The 20,265-nt window shown below is 45.2% G+C and overlaps 1 protein-coding gene across 2 annotated transcripts in view; it reads left to right on the top strand.

Annotated features, from left to right (window-relative positions):
* Window positions 1-20,265, top strand: part of TPST1 (tyrosylprotein sulfotransferase 1) — an 83,294-nt gene that overhangs the window by 40,513 nt on the left and 22,516 nt on the right. The window lies entirely within an intron of this gene.

The raw sequence follows: 20,265 nt of genomic DNA, 5'->3' as shown, positions 1-20,265 counted from the left end.
ACTGAAAGGGAGGAGACACAGATTAGATATTAGAAAAAACTTTCTGACCGTGAGGGTGATCAATGAGTGGAACAGGTTACCACGGGAGGTAGTGAGTTCTCCTTCAATGGAAGTGTTCAAACAAAGGCTGGACAAATATCTGTCTGGGATGATTTAGTAAATCCTGCACTGAGCAGGGGCACGGGGTTGGACCCGATGACCCTGGAGGTTCCCTCAAACTCTACCATTCCATGAAAATAGACACAGGTCACTCAAGTCTAACATATAATTTTACTATGTTGATGTAGAGAGAGGCAAAAACCCCTGTAAGGCAGATACTAGGTGCCCCATATGAGGGGGAAAAACTATTTCCTGACTTCAATGTGACAATCAGAATAAATTCATCAGTGTCCTATCTCCAACAATCCAGTACCCATGACTTGTAATATTATGTTTTTTAAGAAGGACTTCAGGCCGCTCATGAACTTATTTAGTAAATCTTGAAGCAGAGAGCTCCATAATCTAATTGTTCTTACCGTAAAGAATGCCCATCTGTGATCATGGTGAAACCTTCTTTTCTCTGGACGTAGAACAATGTTGGACTGGAGTACATAGGGCCCATGAGGGAAATTAATTCTGAGGGCCAGCCTTCCATCTACACAATAGCAGCACATGTTCAGTTTTAGACCGGGCTCACATGACTGTCTTGGTATAGTGTATTCCACGCGGAATACGCTGTATGGATCTCCCATAGGTGGCCATGTTGCTGCTCACACAAATCACGATTGCTGGCATGCGGCAAGTAGGGAATTTCACTGAGTACCTGCTGCGTGTCGCTTGCATCTCCCGCAGGCAATACACAGCGAATTACAGCCATCTGAGCCCAGTTTTACTGTTGCTTGATTTAATTATATGAAAATTCAATATGCAATATCTAGCAGCACAGCTTTTCTTCTACATTGTAGTGAGTGGGTTTGTGGGTTACTTACAAGCTCCGCCCCTGATCACATGATGGTGATGTCCTCCAAGGTCCTTCATCCCCAGTTAGGGAGTTACATGCTCCACCCCTGATCACATGACGGTGACATCATCACAGGTCCTGTATGCACACGGCTGCTGTCCACCTAAGTGTTCCAGTAGTATTCCATAGCAACTGAGGCCGCAAGGGGTTTGTAGCCCGCCTGTAATCTGCACAAGGATGCAGGACCTGTGATGACGGCACGATCATGTGATAAGTGGAGGAGAATGCAAGTCATTCACTCGAGATGAGCGTTGCCGTGATGTGATCAGGGGCGGAGCATGACAATGACGTCATCGCAGGTCCTTCACCTCCAGTGCTGTGCTGCTTCTGATCCCTGTTGTATGGGATGAACAATGTGTGTAGCAGAGCTGTGTGTGTGACGTGCATGTAGCAGAGCTGTGTGGCCACCAGAAACACTGCTACTATAATTGCCTAATAATTACTAGTACTCCCTATACACCATGCAAGAGACTTGCACAAGAATGGTACGTGCAGCGATTTCTCAGTTTTAGCAAATAAAACTTCACTACCTTCTATATCTGAGTATGTGCACACTTTTTTAAAAGGGTCACACCATCCTGCCAGTCTTTTTGGATATCGTCTCTCATATTCTATTTATGCTATCAATATAAAGGAAGTCCTTGCCTTTTCTTTTCCCTTCCAGTGAGTGTCATCCCAAATGTCAGCGAAATGATTATCACTCTTAATGTGGCCAAAAATATACTAATTAGCTGAAATACTTGAAATTGTTGCACCCCCTGAGCTAATGTACGTTCTCCTTAGCAACATTATTTAGTCATTTCTGCTGTAGTCTCTGTGGCATGACTGTCATTGACGTCTCTGAAGGGCTGCATTATATGCCAGTGTCATTGTGCCTCCTCTGCTACATTTATATCATCCAATACCTCTTAGCTTGGAATTGAGCAGCCTGCACGGGTACGAAGCTAATTAACATGAACCTTATGACGTGTGTGTTTGAAGTGCTGGGAAATATGCCTTGTTAAATCGGCCTCGGCCCCCAGAGAACGGATGTAGTAGCTTGGTATTCTATCAAGATCTTGGATCTGTTTCTAACTATTTGCCATTCTGCTTTGCAGATAAATAGCGGCTTATAAAACTTGACAGAGAAAAGAATGAAAGTGTTTGTTTTTTATAAGATGTGTATACATTATAATATTTAATGTTCTCCTTCAGTCTGATAAATGTGCCTGAAATTGGCAGAATTAACCTATTTGTAATGGATTGAGATGATTCTGGGGCTGCAACATTCTACTGATGGTACCCAAAAAAGCACTTCCGAGCTGGAGAAGTGCTGTGCGCCAAAGTTTATGTATACAGTACATATGTGACAGCTTGTAAACCAGTAAATAAAAATGTGTCAATGGAGCATTTGCTGGAAAGGTAATTATAGGAAATTACCATTTGTGTGAGAGAAAATGAGCTTCACTCGGATAATTGCAATGAATGATGAAATGTGTCGTACATGAAAAAGCTTTCAGCACCATTATTACTCTTCTGTTAGGCCTCTGAAATGTTAGGTTAATGCATTAAATAGACGTCATCAGAGTTCACAGAAATGCCTGCACAGACAAATTTACGCTTTGAAAGCAGCCTCATCCTTATTTCTACTAATGGCACTCGCAGCCGTGTCCCACCACTGGCCCCGGACCCCAGTGACCTAATGCTCTTCAGAACTGGAGCCGGATAGTGCTGCTCTACATGTAGAATACAACCACCATTCCCTGACTCTCCAACCCTCACTATACTCAGAGCAGGAGAGTTGGGCAGGGATGAGTGTGTTGTGCTACGTATAGAGCTGCGCTGTTGGGCTCTATTGTGTGAGGGAGGAAGAAGATACACGCTATTCCTGAATAGAGTTCAGTTAGTGGGGCCACGGACGGGGCACTGACGGTAAGTGGGGCCACGGACGGGGCACTGACGGTAAGTGGGGCCACGGACGGGGCACTGACGGTAAGTGGGGCCACGGACGGGGCACTGACGGTAAGTGGGGCCACGGCCGGGGCACTGTCTGGTAAGGGGGGCCACGGCCGGGGCACTGTCTGTAAGGGGGGGCCACGGCCGGGGCACTGTCTGTAAGGGGGGGCCACGGCCGGGGCACTGTCTGTAAGGGGGGGCCACGGCCGGGGCACTGTCTGTAAGGGGGGGCCACGGCCGGGGCTCTGTCTGTAAGGGGGGGCCACGGCCGGGGCTCTGTCGGTAAGGGGGGGCCACGGCCGGGGCTCTGTCGGTAAGGGGGGGCCACGGCCGGGGCTCTGTCGGTAAGGGGGGGCCACGGCCGGGGCTCTGTCGGTAAGGGGGGGCCACGGCCGGGGCTCTGTCGGTAAGGGGGGGCCACGGCCGGGGCTCTGTCGGTAAGGGGGGGCCACGGCCGGGGCTCTGTCGGTAAGGGGGGGCCACGGCCGGGGCTCTGTCGGTAAGGGGGGGCCACGGCCGGGGCTCTGTCGGTAAGGGGGGGCCACGGCCGGGGCTCTGTCGGTAAGGGGGGGCCACGGCCGGGGCTCTGTCGGTAAGGGGGGGCCACGGCCGGGGCTCTGTCGGTAAGGGGGGGCCACGGCCGGGGCCACTGTCGGTAGGCGGGGGCCACGGGCGGGGTAACTGTCGGTAGGTCCGGGGCACCGTCGGTAGGTGGATTTAGAATACTCTAAACTCTTTATACAAGGAAGCATTGTTAGGAGTTATAGTAATGCTTCCTTGCATGGAGAGTTTTTAACACTACGCGTACCTGGGTAATGTGAGCTTGAATGACTGAAAATTGGGAGTAAAGAAAAAACTAGGTTGTAAAAAACCCTTCGTAGGGTTCATCAGATAATAATGAATGTTCTGTAGGTAGTCCGCTAAGTAATAAAAACTTACTTTGGAGGAGGGGGATATGGTGTCCACAGAAGCCCCCTCTTGTTATATATGCCTCAAATGATGTTCCAATCAGCCAGAGGATGAAAGTAATTCTCTTCTTTATTTTGCAAGAAGAGAATTACTTTCATCCTCTGGCTGACTAGAACATCATTTGAGGCATATGTAACGGGAGTATTTACTCTACTGGAAAATATGTAGTGCACCTCTGTCAGTCAATATATAAAAGTACATGTATAAGACATACAATATATGACATAATGTATCCCCTTTCTGTAAATACTTACTAAAAAACTATGAAGAACACATGGATTTAAGTAGTAAACAAAAAAGTGTTGAGTGGCCATTTATCATACAGGCCACAGAACTCATAGGGATTAGAATCATTATTCTATAGAACCTGTCTGTTGATTTGCTGTGATGTTTCCCCTTGCCAAAGAGGTTCTGTAGCAGCTAGGGTCTGTATCATTAGGTCTTACTGCACCTGAACATTGTGTCTTGTAATAAATACCCTAACCATTTTCTTAGTCTCAAATTGTTCTTGGACTTTCTCTGCAGTCCAAGTGTGCATTTTATACTGTAGCATCATTCAGCTGCTGCAGACAGAAATGTGTGTCTCGTAGCAATACTGCATTGGTATTACCAGTTGTACCTCTGCAGACCACTCTCCATCTAATGTCTCTGGCCAGCTCAGTGCAGCTCTGCTCCGTCTGTATGTGTATGACTATATGCTGCCAGTAGAGATGAGCGAGCGTACTTGCTAAGGGCAACTACTCGAGCGAGTATTGCCTTTTGCGAGTACCTGCCCGCTCGTCTCAAAAGATTCGGGTGCCGGCGGGGGTGAGCGGGGAGTTGCGGGAGTGAGCGGGGGGAAGGGGGGGGGGGGGAGAGAGAGATCTCCCTCACCGCTCCCCGCCCCCTGCTGGCACCCAAATGTTTTGAGACGAGCGGGCAGGTACTCGCAAAAGGCACTACTTGCTCGTGTATTTGCCCTTAGCGAGTACGCTCGCTCATCTCTAGCTGCCAGGTATTCCTGTTTTCTCATCCCTATTTCTCCCCTAATGCACCTGCTTATTTTTGTACCTATTGTAGCTGTTAATGTCAATGCGAGCATTATTCTGGGAAGGAGAGATTAGTATAGGGCCTCGTCCCCTTGGCAGAGCCACGGCTGCAGAGCTAGTTGCAGTAATAGACTGAACAGTGTTAGAAGACAAAGCAGAGACTCGTCTAACAAGAAGGCCATTGTTACTGGAACTTGTACTTTGATGCTCATGTTTCCTTTTCAATACAGAATTTTCATTGTGAAAAGGTCATATTACCGCATGAGCCTTTCACAAAGCACATTACTAATGTCCCGCATAGCCTGAAATGTATGAAGCACTTCAGTGGACTCTTCAGAAAAAGCATCTTATTAATAGAAGTAAATTACTTTTTCTTGTCAGGAATATCGGGGATACAGTGGGTAGTAGCTGCCACTAGGAGGCGACATAAAGCTTGAACAAAAGTTGACGACTCCTGTCATCTATACCCCTTCCTGCCTGCTGGGGAAAGTCTGTTTTAGCTTTATGTCTAAAGGACACAGGATTTGTGGGCTTAGGTCTTTCCATCCTTCCCACAGGGATGGGGAAGCAAGCAGCCGTGTAACTCGTTTTTCCCCACTCCTAAAAACGATTGCGGCACTGCTGTCCAAGCAAGCTGCCCTCCGGCTACTGTGCATGCTGCTTTGCTCTCCGTTTTCACAGAAGATGCGCAGCCTCGGACGCTGCGTGTAGTAGGACCTACACAGAGGAGTCCCAGGCTCCATTTGCCCGCTCAAGGTGGAAGCTGCAGGAGCATATCGAGATATAGAGGCTGCATGGCACCTGGATATAGAGGCTGCAGGGCACCCGGCCAGGTTAGGCCCCCAGGTTAAAAGCAGGGGTGCAGGGATGCAGGCTTCCCCATCTCCGCTCTGTAAAGCCCTCCTCGGCCCCCTGTGACCCCTTGCTCAGAATCCGATTCTGCCGGTGCAATTTTGACTTTTGGGATGGGGAAGTGAAGTGGGGGAAACAACCTGCATACAGGATGCCGGAAAGAGGAGCAGTGCACTGGATGCTTATGAGACAGCAGTTTATAAGCCTAGCTCTGATTGGCTCAGACTTGGACCGTCAGCATTTTGCTCGATTCCTGCTCTCTTTTGGCTCAGGTGTGCAATTACATGATGGCAGAGGGAAAGGTTCAGCGCTGTAGAGTACAGAAGGAGACACTACATGGGGGATATAATGGAGAGGGCAGTATATGGGGGCTGTGATGGCTGGGGGGGGGGGGGGAGCGGACAGTACATGGGGTGCTGGGATGATGGATGCACCTGGTGATGGAATATTTGGTATCAAAAAGCTCTTAGCAGTTGGCACGCTGGCTATATTTTAGTATACAGTGTATAATATGGAGCAATGTGCAATTTTCTGGTTATCTAGTGCAATATGGTCAATATATGGAATGCTTTTGTTTTCATCCCAAGTTACACATTAAACAAGAGGTTTATGCATATAGGAAAATAGTTCAATAAAATGAATTTCTTCCTGCTAAGGTTTATTCTATGTGATGGGCAAATTGTGGTCTTCACCCGCTTGGACTTTTCTCTCCTTAATCCTTTCTGCTAGCGGTCTTTTGTTATCTATAATGACTTTTTCTAGCCACATGCTCAGCGACATGCTTGTCTAGACATATGGCCACTGCTTGCCCTTCTGATGCCCTTTGGCTTCTGATTATGGGTCACCATGAGTTCCCTGCTGTACTTCATCCAAAAGAGAGGGTGAATGGCACTCAGTCCATTTCCGTTACTCATCACAAAGTGAACTAATTGGGACACTTGCAGTACATTTCACTAGAGTACACACTTCTGTACACTGACGTCTCAGCTACTATGACAGGAGAAGACTACACAGATTATTCATTACAGGTGATCATCTGATGATGATACTGCCTGAAATACAGATAAAGCAAATGTTAACTTGACACAATGCAATAAATACATAGTTGCAGCAAACTTTAATTTGACTTTTTTTAATGGCTTTTGTTGTGTTAAAGGGCTTTTTAAGCTCTAAAAAAATTGATTGCCTATCCTCAGGATAGAGCATGCATAGCTGATCGGTGGGGTTCCCTGATCGTTTGTTCCTTAGGCTGCTGGCAAAATGTATGAAGCAAGAAATGGCTCTGGACAGTGCAGTGGGCCAGCATGGTATTTCAGGCACAGCTCCCACTGAAGTGTATTAATGATGGTTCGACCCTATACCAGTGATTCACCGTCCGGGTAGAAGGATGCTTACTGTGGCCAACAGTTGGACACAGTTGTTCATTAGAATGCTCATTTGCCCTATCATTAGGCCGTACAAACACACGATCAGCCAAGCAATCGCTTATTCGTCGGCTATCTGCATCTTTTGTGCAGTCAACAAATCATCGTTAGTGAACGCTCACCCCCCTCCGTGAATGGGAGATGTGCTGCTGATGAACAAACACATGAGCGACCGTTCATCCCGCATAAAGCTTGCATCAGCCCACGTAAAGGTTAAGCAATTGGTCATTGTGATCGGCGCTCGTTTAAGCGCCTAGATCGGCCCATGGTATACATTAGCTTTCACCGAATTGATACCAAAACGTAACTTTTAATAATCTACATTAAAATTTATTTCTGGTCTATATATACAGAAAGCACCAATAAACATAACAGTATTTCCACCACCCTTAGTATTGTCCTCTCAGTGGGAGAAGGCAATAACCTATATACCAAATACTCTGCAGGATATTAAAAACCCACTGATCATATTTAGATCAACCAGGACTTATGACAGAAAAGCACTTTTCACTATAACCCGGCTTGGGAGTGAAATTACCCACCCAGGTAATCGTATAGGATTAGATGGAGAGGGTACCAATCCTTATATGCACAAAAAGGCACACAGTGAAGGCTCAAATAATTATAGCCCTCTATGTGCTAATGCATCAAATAATTGAGGGACAGCAACCCACACCCCCAGCTGTAACCAGTGTACCCCAGTGGAATAAAATGTTGGGTGTAGCATCACATACTGTTTCTAACTATATGAATGATATTGATTTACACCTAGATCTAAGGGGAGCTTAGATGAAAATGTTGAGCGATCACCTTGCGCTCCGAGCAGGGGATGCAGAAGACAAGCGGGCCGCTTGCCTTCTGCATTCAGTTGCTCCCTGTTTGGAGCGCCCGGCTGTTATACAGCCAAGCACTGCGAGCGGGGGATGCAGAAGACAAGCTGGACCGCTTGTTTTCTGCATCCAGCTGTTCCCCGCTCGGTGTGCCGGGCTGTTATACAGTGGAACGCTCCGAGCAGGGTATGCAGAACTCATACCCCGCCTGTCTTCAGGGAGCAGGATACAGCTGAAACAATAGTATCAGCTATATACTGCTGTGAATTCCTGATTACTAACCGCCGATCTTTCATAATTTCTGCCCGTGGCCGCCGCCATAGGATTGCATTAGAAAACGCAATCCTTGGCAGACGGACGCGATTTGTTTGTGTGAAGTCACACGCGGAAAGGAAATCGCGGCATGCTCTATTTCTGTGCGGGTCTCGCAGAGGCACGCACAGAAATGTCAGTGGTGAGCGTCCGGCTCCTCTCTGCGCATGCGCCGGCATAGAGCGCAGAGAGGAGACGCCGGGAGCAGGTAAGCTGCAGGCCTCTGCAGGGCACTGGACCACATCCCGCTGCAAGAATTCTCGCAGCGGGATGCGACCCAGCCGTGTGCAGGTGGCCATACACTAGGAAGCACATCTTTGTGAAGCACACTTCTAGGACCTTACTGTCAGAAACCAGGGCAGTAAGTGAAATAAAGTATATGAAGGACGCCATTAGATTGCACATCAGATGCAACTACCCAGTGACAGAGCAGCATCTGCAGCTCACAGCAGCTGTCTGGGGGTAGGTAGGGGAGACGGCCACAGAGGGGGATGTGTGCTCACAATGGCTGTTTGCTATCATTTATGTTCAGAAGTTATTACTATTAGGATTACTGACGCAATCCTTTAATCGGATCAGCTTTCTTCTGTGCTAACTACTCTGAACAGGTTGTGAATCAGTCGGCTGGCATAGGTAGTTTGATGTGAAATTTGTCAGCACTGTATGTAATGACCTAACCACATTACGCAATTGCACAATGTTTTCTTTAACCCTTTAAGGATGAAGTGCGGTAAATATACGGCGCTTGGTCCTGCAGTTTAATCCTGACGGATAAAAAAATAGCAAAAATACGGCACGGAAGTAAAGCCTCTGCTCCTGCAATCAAGCAAGTGTCAGATTCTTGGCTGTCGGACACAGCTGAGGACCTGGAAGAGAAGGGAGAAGTGTTTTTTTCACATGACCGCCGGGTGCCCTCTGTCACAGCACAGCTCGGGGTCCTTGCAGACCCTAATCAGCTCTATTAGTAACTGATAGATGTTTGCTTGAAATTGTTTCCTGGAGCTCCTTAGAATAGGCTGTCAATGTTTGATTAACCCCTTAGTGACCAGCCCATTGCCTTTTTACGTGCTAGCCTGCTGGGTTTTATTCGCAGAGGACGTAAAAAACATGCGTCCTCTGGGGATTAAAGCCTTGCAGGCTTTGGACGTAGCCGACATGCTGGAGCTATCATCCCGGGCCACAGGACCCCTCCCCAGGTCACGCGATTGCCGGGATCTGCCGGATTCCGGCGATCGCATTAAAGTCTATGTAAAATAAATAAAAGTTAAAGTTTCAGCTCCCCTCATGGATCGGATTCGTAAGGGGAGCAGAGAATACTCACCCTGGTCCTCCGCGATGTTCCCCGGCGTTCTGGTCCTGCAGGACCTGACGCCGGCATCGGCGCATGCGCGCCTGACGGCATTATGTCATGCGCAGAGGGCTGGGAGGCCCAGGAAATTTAAAAACTCCCTGCTAGTATGAGTAGCTGAGAGCAAGGAGCTGTTACTGGGAACCGCTGTATGCGGTTCTCGGTCACATGATGGCTGTTATCTAATGAATAATAGCAATTATGTAAAAGTTTAAAAAAAAAAAAGTGTAAAAAAAATAAGTTTGTTTCATCCCCCCTCATGGATCATATTCGTGAGAGGAGATTAAATTAGGCACTCGAGGCCCCCAGACCTTACCCCGGCTTCTGCGCATGCGCCATCACCGAAATGGCAGACGCATGCGCAAATGCCGCAGATTACCGAGATAATTTAAAATCTTCCCGCACCTGGATACTAAATGTAGCCGAGAGCCTGGAGATTTAATGGGGGGGCTGCAGTACGCTGTTATTTGTCACATGATCGCTGTTGTTCAATGCATAACGGCGATCGCGTAAAAGTAAAAAAAGTTAAAGTTTCACCTCCTGTCACAGATCCGATCCGTGGGGGGGAGGTGAAATTACTTAAGTATGGACCTTTCCCCAGCTTTGGCGTATGTGCCTGTCGCTAAAATGGCGGACGCAAGCGCAGAAGCTGGGGAGGGCCCGGGAAATTTAAAATCTCTTTGCTCCTGGTTACTAAAGGTAGCCGAGAGCCTGGAGCAGTAACTGAGGGCTGCAGTGAGCAGTCCCCGGTCACGTGATCGCCGTTATTCAATGGATAATGACAATCAGGTAAAAGTTAAAAGACAGTTAAAGTTTGATGCTCTGTTTAGTTTGGGCCCCGTTGTGCATCCAGACAGAAGATTAGAGCCACAATGAGTATGTCTCTGAACACGGGACAAATGGGATATCTATTTTGGGGTGCAAGTCTTCATTTATATATGTGCTGTACAAAAAAACCTATTTTTAAAATGACACAATTGCCAAAAAAAACGTAATTGTTTTTCCTTTTGCTTTGCTTAGATTCATTCAAAAACTGTGGGGTCAAAATACACAGTACACCCCTAGATGAATTCGTTAAGGGGTCTAGTTTTCAAAATGGGGTCATTTGTGGGGGTTCTCCATCGTTTTGGCAGCTCAAGGGCTCTACACGTGGGCAATGGGACCTTAAACGCCTTCAAGCAAAATGTCTGTTCTGAAAGCCACCGGCTGCGCCTTTCGGTTTGGGCTCCGTTCTGCATATGGACATCATATTAGGGCCACAATGGGTATGTTTCTGAACACGGGACAAATGGGGGTATCCATTATGGTGAAAGTCTTCATTCTGATGTGCATTATAGAAAAAAAATACTGACTTTAAAATGACATATTTGCAAAAATAGGAAATTTTATTTTTTCTCTACTCTAAATTGCATTAATTCCTGAAAAGAAACTGTGGGGTCAAAATACTCCTGATACCCCTCAGTGAATATATTAAGGGGTGTAGTTTTTAAAGTGGGGTCATTTGTGGGGGTATATATCATTCTGACACCTATGAGCTGTGGTTGCAATGTTGGCTTGGTGTAGGAAAACAGTGTTCCTCAAAATCTTGATAATCAATGTTAAATTTGTATGTCTCCTAAATGGTAAAAAAAAAGAAAGCAGATGGAAATATATCTTATCAAAAATGTCTATATTATGTTTGCACATATGTGAGATATTGCAGTTGGAAATGTAAAAAAATGATGATTTATTCAAAATTTTTTGTCGCTTTTAATAAATATACACAAATTCTATCGATCTATTTTTACCACCTAAATGAAGTACAACATGTGGCTAAAAAACAATTTCAGAATCACTTGGATATGCAAAACCTTTACGGAGTTATTCTATGTTAATGTGATACATGTCAGATTTCAAAAATTTGGCCTGGTCTTTCAGGTGCAAACAGGCTTGGTCACTAAGGGGTTAATGGAAAGTCGACCATCAGGACTCATGCAGCTGCGCAGAAGGGACCCTGGTGATCCATTAAGGCTGCGTGTCCACGGGCGTGATTCCGTGGGAGATAAATCGCCGGCGAATCATGCTGTCTGAAGCTTTCCATAGCGTTGCTATGGAAAGCGCAGCCGTGGCATCCACGAGCGGAGAATCATAGCGATTCTCTGCTCGCAGGATTCAAATCGCAGCATGCTGCAATTTACCGCGATTCTCCGTGGTGAGCCTATCTGTCAGTGAACAGGCAGCCTTAAAGCTGGAGGGTATTCAAGAATCAGACCGCTACTGATGCCTGTACTTGGTGTAAGCCACCTATGTTTGACATCTGAAACCCCTTTAATGCAACCTTCTTACTGTCTAACTGAAAAACTGGACTTATTGCCCCACTAATCAAAGGGTTACTTTACTATTCCCATTGAGTGGTTGGCAATGGTCACAGGACCAGATTCCCTCTTCGTACTTGGCCTTCTCTATCAAAAACAGTTGTTTTTGAAATTTTCAGCACTTCATATTGTATTTGCATGATCCAGTATGAAAGAAAAGCAGTATTTACTGTTTCTGGATGTGAGATTGGGTAAGAGTGGCACAGAATAGATGGTAAGTACTGCAAGTGTTGGTGCTTTAGCCCGTAAACAGAAACATAAAAAAATGTTCATTTTTTAAAAATTTCTGGCAGAAAGTTTATCCAGATAATGAGCCATTAATTTGGAGGCTTGATGTTTGCTGTACTGATCACTGGCGCAGAAGTGGATAATGGGCGTTGCTTCTGTGCAAGAGTATATTTTACATAGATGCTGTCAACTGCAGTATATTCCATATCAGTTACTGGGAGAAATGGCTATATACAGCCCCCCATCCTCAAGAGGAATATTAAAGGGGTTTCCTTTCTGTAGGCTCTTGAGCACATTTATGTCTTCTAAGACTGGGACATGACTGCTTGCTATGCTTTTTGTTTTGTTAAGCATCTGTTTCAGCCCTGTTGGAGTATGCGGCGGAGCGGCTGTCTGGATGAGATATGTGCCTAGACTTCAGTGTATGAGATCAGCCCTTAAGAGGCCTGCTTTACTACACAGTACATTACAGAAGCAGAACACTAGTCTTTCTTCCGGTTTAGATGCACTTTATGTGGGTTATAAACTTTTTTGGTTTAATTGTTCATGTCTACAAAATAACCAAACAAACCCCAATTATAATGAATGCTTAAGCCTTCACTGTGCTTTTATATTAACCGTCTGCCCAGTACCGGTATATCCCTTCCCTGGCTCCTGATGTGGTATCATGTAATCAGTCACCGGGGCTCTGAGCTTTGCCCCTGAGAAAATGACGGTGACGGTATCACAGGTCCTAAAACCTGCAGAGCCTGACAGCAGCCATGTACTTATAGGACCTGTGATGACGTCACTGTCATGTGATCAGTCACGTGTGTGATGTGCATGTAGCTGTACACCAAACCATCACTTTTCAACCACTCCAATCCCTTCGGAAGCTTCACAAGTTTGTATGTTGCAGCATTGCTATTTTGTACATTTCCTGACGTTTTCTTTTTCATAGGTGTTTGCAATGTTCTGCAAATTTGTAAATAATGCCAAGAGCTTACTATTTGCATGGAAATCTTTGTATCAATTCCAATTCCTTACAGTATATATTAGTAAGTGGCACCTCGCGCCACCAGAAACACTGGTAGTATCTAGAGATGTGCGAGCATACTCGCTAAGGCAAACTACTGGAGCGAGTAGTGCCTTATTCGAGTACTTGCCCGCTCGTCTCTAAAGATTCGGTTGCCCGCGCCGGTGACAGGTGAGTTGCGGGAGTGAGCAGGGGGAAGAGAGGGAGAGAGCGAGAGAGAGATCTCCCCTCCGTTCCTCCCCGCTGTCACCCGCCTCCCCCCGCCGGCAGCCGAATCTTCACAGGTATAAGTGTTGCAGTATCAGTATTGCTATTTTGTACATTTACTGATGTTTTCTTATTCATAGGTGTTTGCACTGTTCAGCAAAACTGCAAATAAAGGCAAAAGCCTAGTATCTGCACAGAAATATTTTGACCACCTCCCATCCCTTTCACTGTATTATATTAGTAAGTGGCACGGCGCCACCAGAAACATTTGTACTAGTAATTATTCTAATTATAAAATGCCACAAGCTGTCTGTAGTGCATCTACAGAGTTTTATGGATTAGCTAGTGTTATAATTGTAACCTTTCTGTTCTGCAACTCATTACAGTTAAAATGACAAATAAGGTAAAAAGAGAGAGAACACATCTGTAGGGTGACAGGAAATTATCATTCCTTTTATTTAGAGGTAGATTATTCTATTGTGCTCTAAATCTATTTAGGCCACCATCAGTTAAGGCCCATTTAGGCACAACAATTATTGCTCAAAATTTACTCAAAAGCCGTCTTTTCAGTGATAATCGTTGCGTCTAAATGCGCGGCCATTGTGTACTTTTTGTGCACTATTCATTCATCGCTGATTTTAAGCAAGCTAAAAGTCAGTGATAACTCTTATCAGCGCCGCATGCTGAGTTCTTAGCGGGATACTGCTGATAGTATTCTTCAGCTTGTATCCTGCTTGGAGTTCTTAGCAGGATACCGCTGATAGCTCCGAGAACAAAGAAGCTGTCAGCGCTCCTGCTGTTCTTGGAGCTATCAGCTCTATACAGCTCTGCCTTCATTTACAAGCTAATAACCTCTTGAGTAGCTAATTAGCTACTTAAGAGGTTATGCAAAGTGATCTATCAAAACTGTCACTCAAACTGCCATTTGAGCGAATTTTGAGCGATCATTGTTCCATGTAAATGGGACCTAAGACTTTATAGATCCCAGATTAGTTGATATTCTGGATTATCAAATGGTCATACCAAAATATGACTCTGTAGTAAAGTTAGAGGAAAAATGGCCAAACTATGATTCTATAACTTTTTAGAATGTTATGAAGAATATTCCCCTAATTTGGTTATTTCTGCTGAATCTTATGCATGGTCTTATCAACTGCTGGAAGATCAGACCTGATGACCCAATGCCTATGAAAAGGAAGTGGTCGCTATCTTGGAGTTACTAAAAGCAATGGCCTCTAGGGAAAAATAAATTAGAGAGTGTGCTAATGCTGCTTTCACTACAGCCCATAATTCAGTCATACCTTGTACAATGTATGTTTAATCTATCCTTGCACTCTATATAAATGAACCCCAAAAGGTGCAGTGGGCGAGCCCGAACCATCCCTACTACCCGCAATAAGAAAGATGTTTTCTACATCCTTCATAGACCTATCTAAATCTCCTTGATGTGCTGCACAACCATGGACCAGCACATGTGCAGAAGAATGAGTCAGATCTCCCCAGAATAGGGTTAGATGAGCCACACATACGCCGATCCATAGTTGTGCAAGATTTGAACAGGTCTGTGGATGACTTAAGAGATGTCATCCATGTAACCCATTGACCATACAAGGACTGGCTGGGGATTGTAGGACACTGCGGGCAACAGAAACAGTCCACGCCTGCCCACTTGACCGTTTGGGATTCATTTAAACCTAATCCTTCATTGTGGGGAAAAATTACACCTAAATTTTACAAAGTATGAATGCATTATGGGCTGTAATAAAATAATCTTTGTCACATAGTAACATGTTAAGTTGTGCTGCTGGGACCTGTAGTTCTATGGCTTTCGAGGAGCACACCTCCACAGGTGTGGGATGTTTGAGCTGGCTGGGTGTGGAGCCAGCAAATCACCGCCGATGTGCTGCACATAAATACCAGCTCCTCTTGCTAGAGGATACTGGTTTCCTCATTATGCATTTCCTTGTGTGTTTGTGTGAACTGTGTCTTGTTCTACTTGGATCGTTTTCCATCTAGGGTGAGCCAAGGCCTTAGGTTCCAGTGTGGGGCCATCCCTATTAGGATGATCACCCTGCTTGCAGGCAGGACTCATGGGGTAGTTGTCTTGTTGGAGTAGGGAAATGAGGAAACTGGTATTTATATGCAGTAGACTGGTGGTTATTGGCTGGCTGGAGAACTCCACACCCAGCTCAGTCATGCCACACCTGTGGAGGTGTGCTCCTGGAAACCCGTAGAACAACAACAGGTCCCAGCAGCACAACCGAACACATGTGAAGTAATTAAGAATATAACATGTAATTAAGAATATAACATGTAGTTTGGTACGGTGTTAAGTAGAGCAAAATGTGATTGTTCTCAGCAAGAGAAACCACGTAATCTTGTAGATATGATACCTTTTATTTTTCTTAGCCGTTAAAAGGTATCATATCTACAAGATTACTTGGTTTCTCTTACTGAAAACAATCACATTTTGTAATATTGTAACACCCGAGAAAGGCGTCCAGGCCCCTCTTAAACTCTTTTATTGAATTTGCCATCACCACATCCTCAGGCAGAGAGATCCACAGTCTCACTGCTCTTTCAGTAAAGAACCCCCTTTTATGTTGGTGTAGAAACCCTCTTTCCTCTAGAGGTAGAAGATGCCCCTTGTTACAGTCACAGTCCTGGGTATAAACAGATCTTGGGAGATCCTGATATATTTATACATAGTTATTAGGTCGCCCCTCAGCCTTCATATTTTCTAAACTTAACCCCAATTTTTAACACTTCTCTGTGTGTTGCAGTTTGTCATTCCATTTATTATTTAGTTGCCCACCTTTGTACCCGCTCAAGCTCTGATATGTTCGCCTCGAGTCCTGACATGTATTTCCGTGTCCATATGCAAAACCTTACATTTATCAGTGTTAAACCTCATTTACCACTTTTCTGCCCAAGTCCTCAACTTATCCAGATCCATATGCAACTGCTTTCTGTCCTCTCTTGTGTTAATTTCTTTGCATAGTTTTGTATCGTCTGCAGATATTGATATTTTACTGTGCAATCCCTCTACCAGGCCATTAATAAATATATTAAGAATAGGACCCAATACTGACCCCTGAAGTCCCCCACTAGTAAGGGCTAATGCTCTCGGTCTGATTTCTGCCGTGTTTTACGCAGCAGAAATCCACAGCATTATGCCGCAGATATTTGGTTCTATTGAACCTAATAGCTCAATGTTTACTCTGCGGAATTCCACCACCGAATTCCGCAGTGTGAAAGAAAACACGGCATGCTCTAATTGCCGCGGCAATACACGCGGCCGGCTTCAATTGTAGTCAAGGGTTTTGGGGGGCGCCATGGTGGACTCCACTGCGATATTCCGTTAGTGGAGTTCGCCACTGCCGTGGACATGAGGCCTAAAGGTGACCCAATCAGAATATGTACCATTTATAACCACCCTGTGCTTTCTATCATTGCACCAGTTACTAACCCACTTACGCACATTCTCACCCAGACCAAGCATTCTTATTTTATATATCAACGTTTCATGCGGCACAGTGTTAAATGCTTTGGAGAAGTCCAGATATGAGACCCAATGACTCTCCCTGGTCCAGTTTAGAACTTCCCTTCTTGTAAAAGCTGATCAGATCGGTTTAACAGGAGCGATCTCTCATAAACCCATGTTGATATGGAGTTATACAGCTATTTTCCTTGAGGTACTCTAGGAGGGCATCTTTTAGAAACCCTTCAAATATTTTACCCACAATAGAAGTATGACTTACCAGGTTGTAGCTTCCAGGTTCACTTTTCGGCCTCTATTGAATATTGGCACAACAATGGCTATGTGCCAATCCAGTGGAACAGACCCCGTCACTACAGAGTCCTTCATTATAAGAAACAACAGTCTGTATATCACAATGCTTTATTCCATTAGAACCCGGGGGTGTATGCCATCGGGACTTGGTGATTTGTCTATCTTAGGCTCTCTGCACACGGGCAGAAATTCCGCGTCGAGATTTACCGCAGAATTTCTGCCCGTGCCTGCCTGCATAGGATTGCATTAGATAATGCAATCCTAGGCAGACGGCCGTGATTCGTCTGCGTGAAAACACACGTAGAAGACAAATTGCGGCACGCTCTATTTCTGTGCGGGTCTCGCAGAGGCCCGCACAGGAACGTCAGTGGTGACGGGCCGGCCCCTCCTTGCGCATCGCCGGCTGGCCGGCAGCCTGCACACAGCGCAGGGTGGAGACGCCGGCAGCGGGTAAGCTGCAGGTCTCTGCAGGGGCACAGGACCGCATCCTGCTGGAAGAATTCTCGCAGTGGGATCTGACCTGGCCGTCTGCAGGCAGCCTTAATCTTTTTAATGCAGCTCTGCACTTCTTCCTGGGTTAAACTGGTGTCTTTTAGTGGAGAGTTTACATTATCACTCTGCATCTGACATTTATTTTGTAAATACACTGGAGAAAGAGTTATTTAATAGATTTGCTTTCCCCTAATCACACTCTACAATTTTTCCTACATTGTTTATTAAAGAGCCAACACTTTTAGTATTGTTCTTTTTACTGTTTATATACTTGAACCGTTTAGGATTAGTTTTACTCTCCTTGGAAATAAGTCTTTCTGTCTTCACCTTTGCTGCTTTTATCTGCTTTTTAAATTTATTTTTTTCCTTATAGGTTTTTAGTGCTTCTTGGCTGCCTTCTTGTTTTAGTAGTTTAAATGCTTTTTGCTGTTTATTGCCTCCATTACATCTTTATTGAGCCACATGGGTTTATGCCTATTCCTGATTCCTTTAAGCTATGAACCTCTCACAGTAGGTGTTTAAGATGTTTTTAAACATTTCCCATTTATTGTGGGTACTTTTATTTTTAAGGACATTGTCCCAGTCAAAAAGGTTAAGGGCATCTCTTAGCTAGTCAAAATTTGCCTTCCTAAAGCCTAGTATATTCATAACTCCCCAATTTAAAACTCTCTCTTGAAGGACAAGTTGCAATGTGTTATATTATGGTCACTATTTCCCAGGTTCCCCACAACCTGCACCTCTGTTATTTTGTAGATCTGTTGGTTAATATTAAAGGGGTTGTCTCGCGAAAGCAAGTGGGGTTATATACTTCTGTATGGCCATATTAATGCACTTTGTAATATACATCGTGCATTAAATATGAGCCATACAGAAGTTATTCACTTACCTTCCCTGCGCTGGCATCCCCGTCTCCATGGCTCCGTCTAATTTCAGCGTCTAATCTCCCGATTAGACGCGCTTGCGCAGAAGGGTCTTCTCCCATCTGTTCGGTCCGGCACGAGTGGCATTCTGGCTCCGCCCCCTTCTACGTGTCATCGCATAGCTCCGCCCCCGTCACGTGCCGATTTCAGCCTCCTGATTGGAGGTAATCTGTAAGTTCACTGCCCAGTCACAGCTTTCATCCAACCAGGTCTCCGTTCTTCCCACTATGTCATAGTTTTCATTAGACTTCCAGTTTGCCAACCTTATTGGTCAGACTTCAAGCATTAGTCACCATACAGTTTAGAAGGTTTTGGTCTCGGTTACTCCCGCTATGTCGTAGCTTTCCTCAGACATTTATCACTTCTAGTTCGTCTACTTTATTGGTCAGACTTCTAGCATTAGTCACCACACAGTTTATAGATTTTTGGTTAATTCTTTATTTTAACAGTATCCCTACTAACTGTAATAACTCCTCCTACCGCTCCACTCGTCTTTTCATTACTTAGTCTCAGGTCACTGACTCCACTATCTTCGATCTCTACAGTTGCCCTCCTCCCCAATCCCTAGTTTAAACACTCCTCCAACCTTCTAGCCATCTTCTCCCCCCAGCACACATTCTGTAATTTACTTTTCCCTAGGTGCCGTCGATTTCAGTAGCTCCAAGCGGATGATAGGCTCCCTTTAAATGAATATAATTTTTATATACTATGACTCTTAAAGGACAAATGCACACAGTAAGAAATGTGCATGAACCCTGCACGTGCAGCCATGGTCTGTATTTCAGACTCATAGACACCCGATGTGCCACCCTATGGTGCCTCTGTGAGGCACCTTATTTTCCCCTGTAAGGAATGATTGTAAGATAGAATATATGTCTGCAGTCCGTCATGCCATGGTATTATACCAGAGGCCAATAGAGGTACAGTATGACTCCATGGCAGAACTGTAATAAAGCAGTGTGCACAAGACCTTTAGAGAACGTGTTGTTTACCAGCTGACATCTATCTGCAAATATAGCCCAGGTTTTATCAGCTGTGCTCCATCTGCTCGGACATCGTTGAATTTGGCAAAAGTATTGTATTTTGTCATGCGCTTACATGGAGTATTGCACTAAAGGGCAGCAGTGAGATAGAAAGCTTTCAAATGTTCCAGTAAGTATGAGAGGTGTGAACGCTTCCTAAACATTTTGTACCTGTCGGTGTCATTACACCTAATGTGCTTGTTGCTGAAATGTTACATCTTACGACCGTGTGCCATGTCATTCCTTCTACTGCGCAAACCAATTCTGACCTATAGAAAAAGACATGTATAGTGCATTTTTTTCGGTATTGGCTGTACCAGTGTCACTGATGGACAGCGGTCAATGGCTGTACATTTTGTTCTGCCTGCAGCACTTTCTCTATGCTTTTGCGTGTCCGCTTTTCTCATATTACTGCCCAGTTGCTAAGAACCTGTAGTTCTCTGCATGCTGTAGCGCTGCGTTGCCCTGTTTGAACAGATTTATTTTCTGTTATCTGTAAGGCAGGTGCTGCAGTTTATAGTAGCTCTGCCATTTAT

This window comes from Eleutherodactylus coqui, chromosome 1 (genome assembly GCF_035609145.1).
Source record: "Eleutherodactylus coqui strain aEleCoq1 chromosome 1, aEleCoq1.hap1, whole genome shotgun sequence".
NCBI classification, from domain to species: domain Eukaryota; kingdom Metazoa; phylum Chordata; class Amphibia; order Anura; family Eleutherodactylidae; genus Eleutherodactylus; species Eleutherodactylus coqui.
The sequence above is the reverse complement of the archived record's forward strand: the minus strand, read 5'-3'. Positions and strand labels throughout refer to the sequence as shown.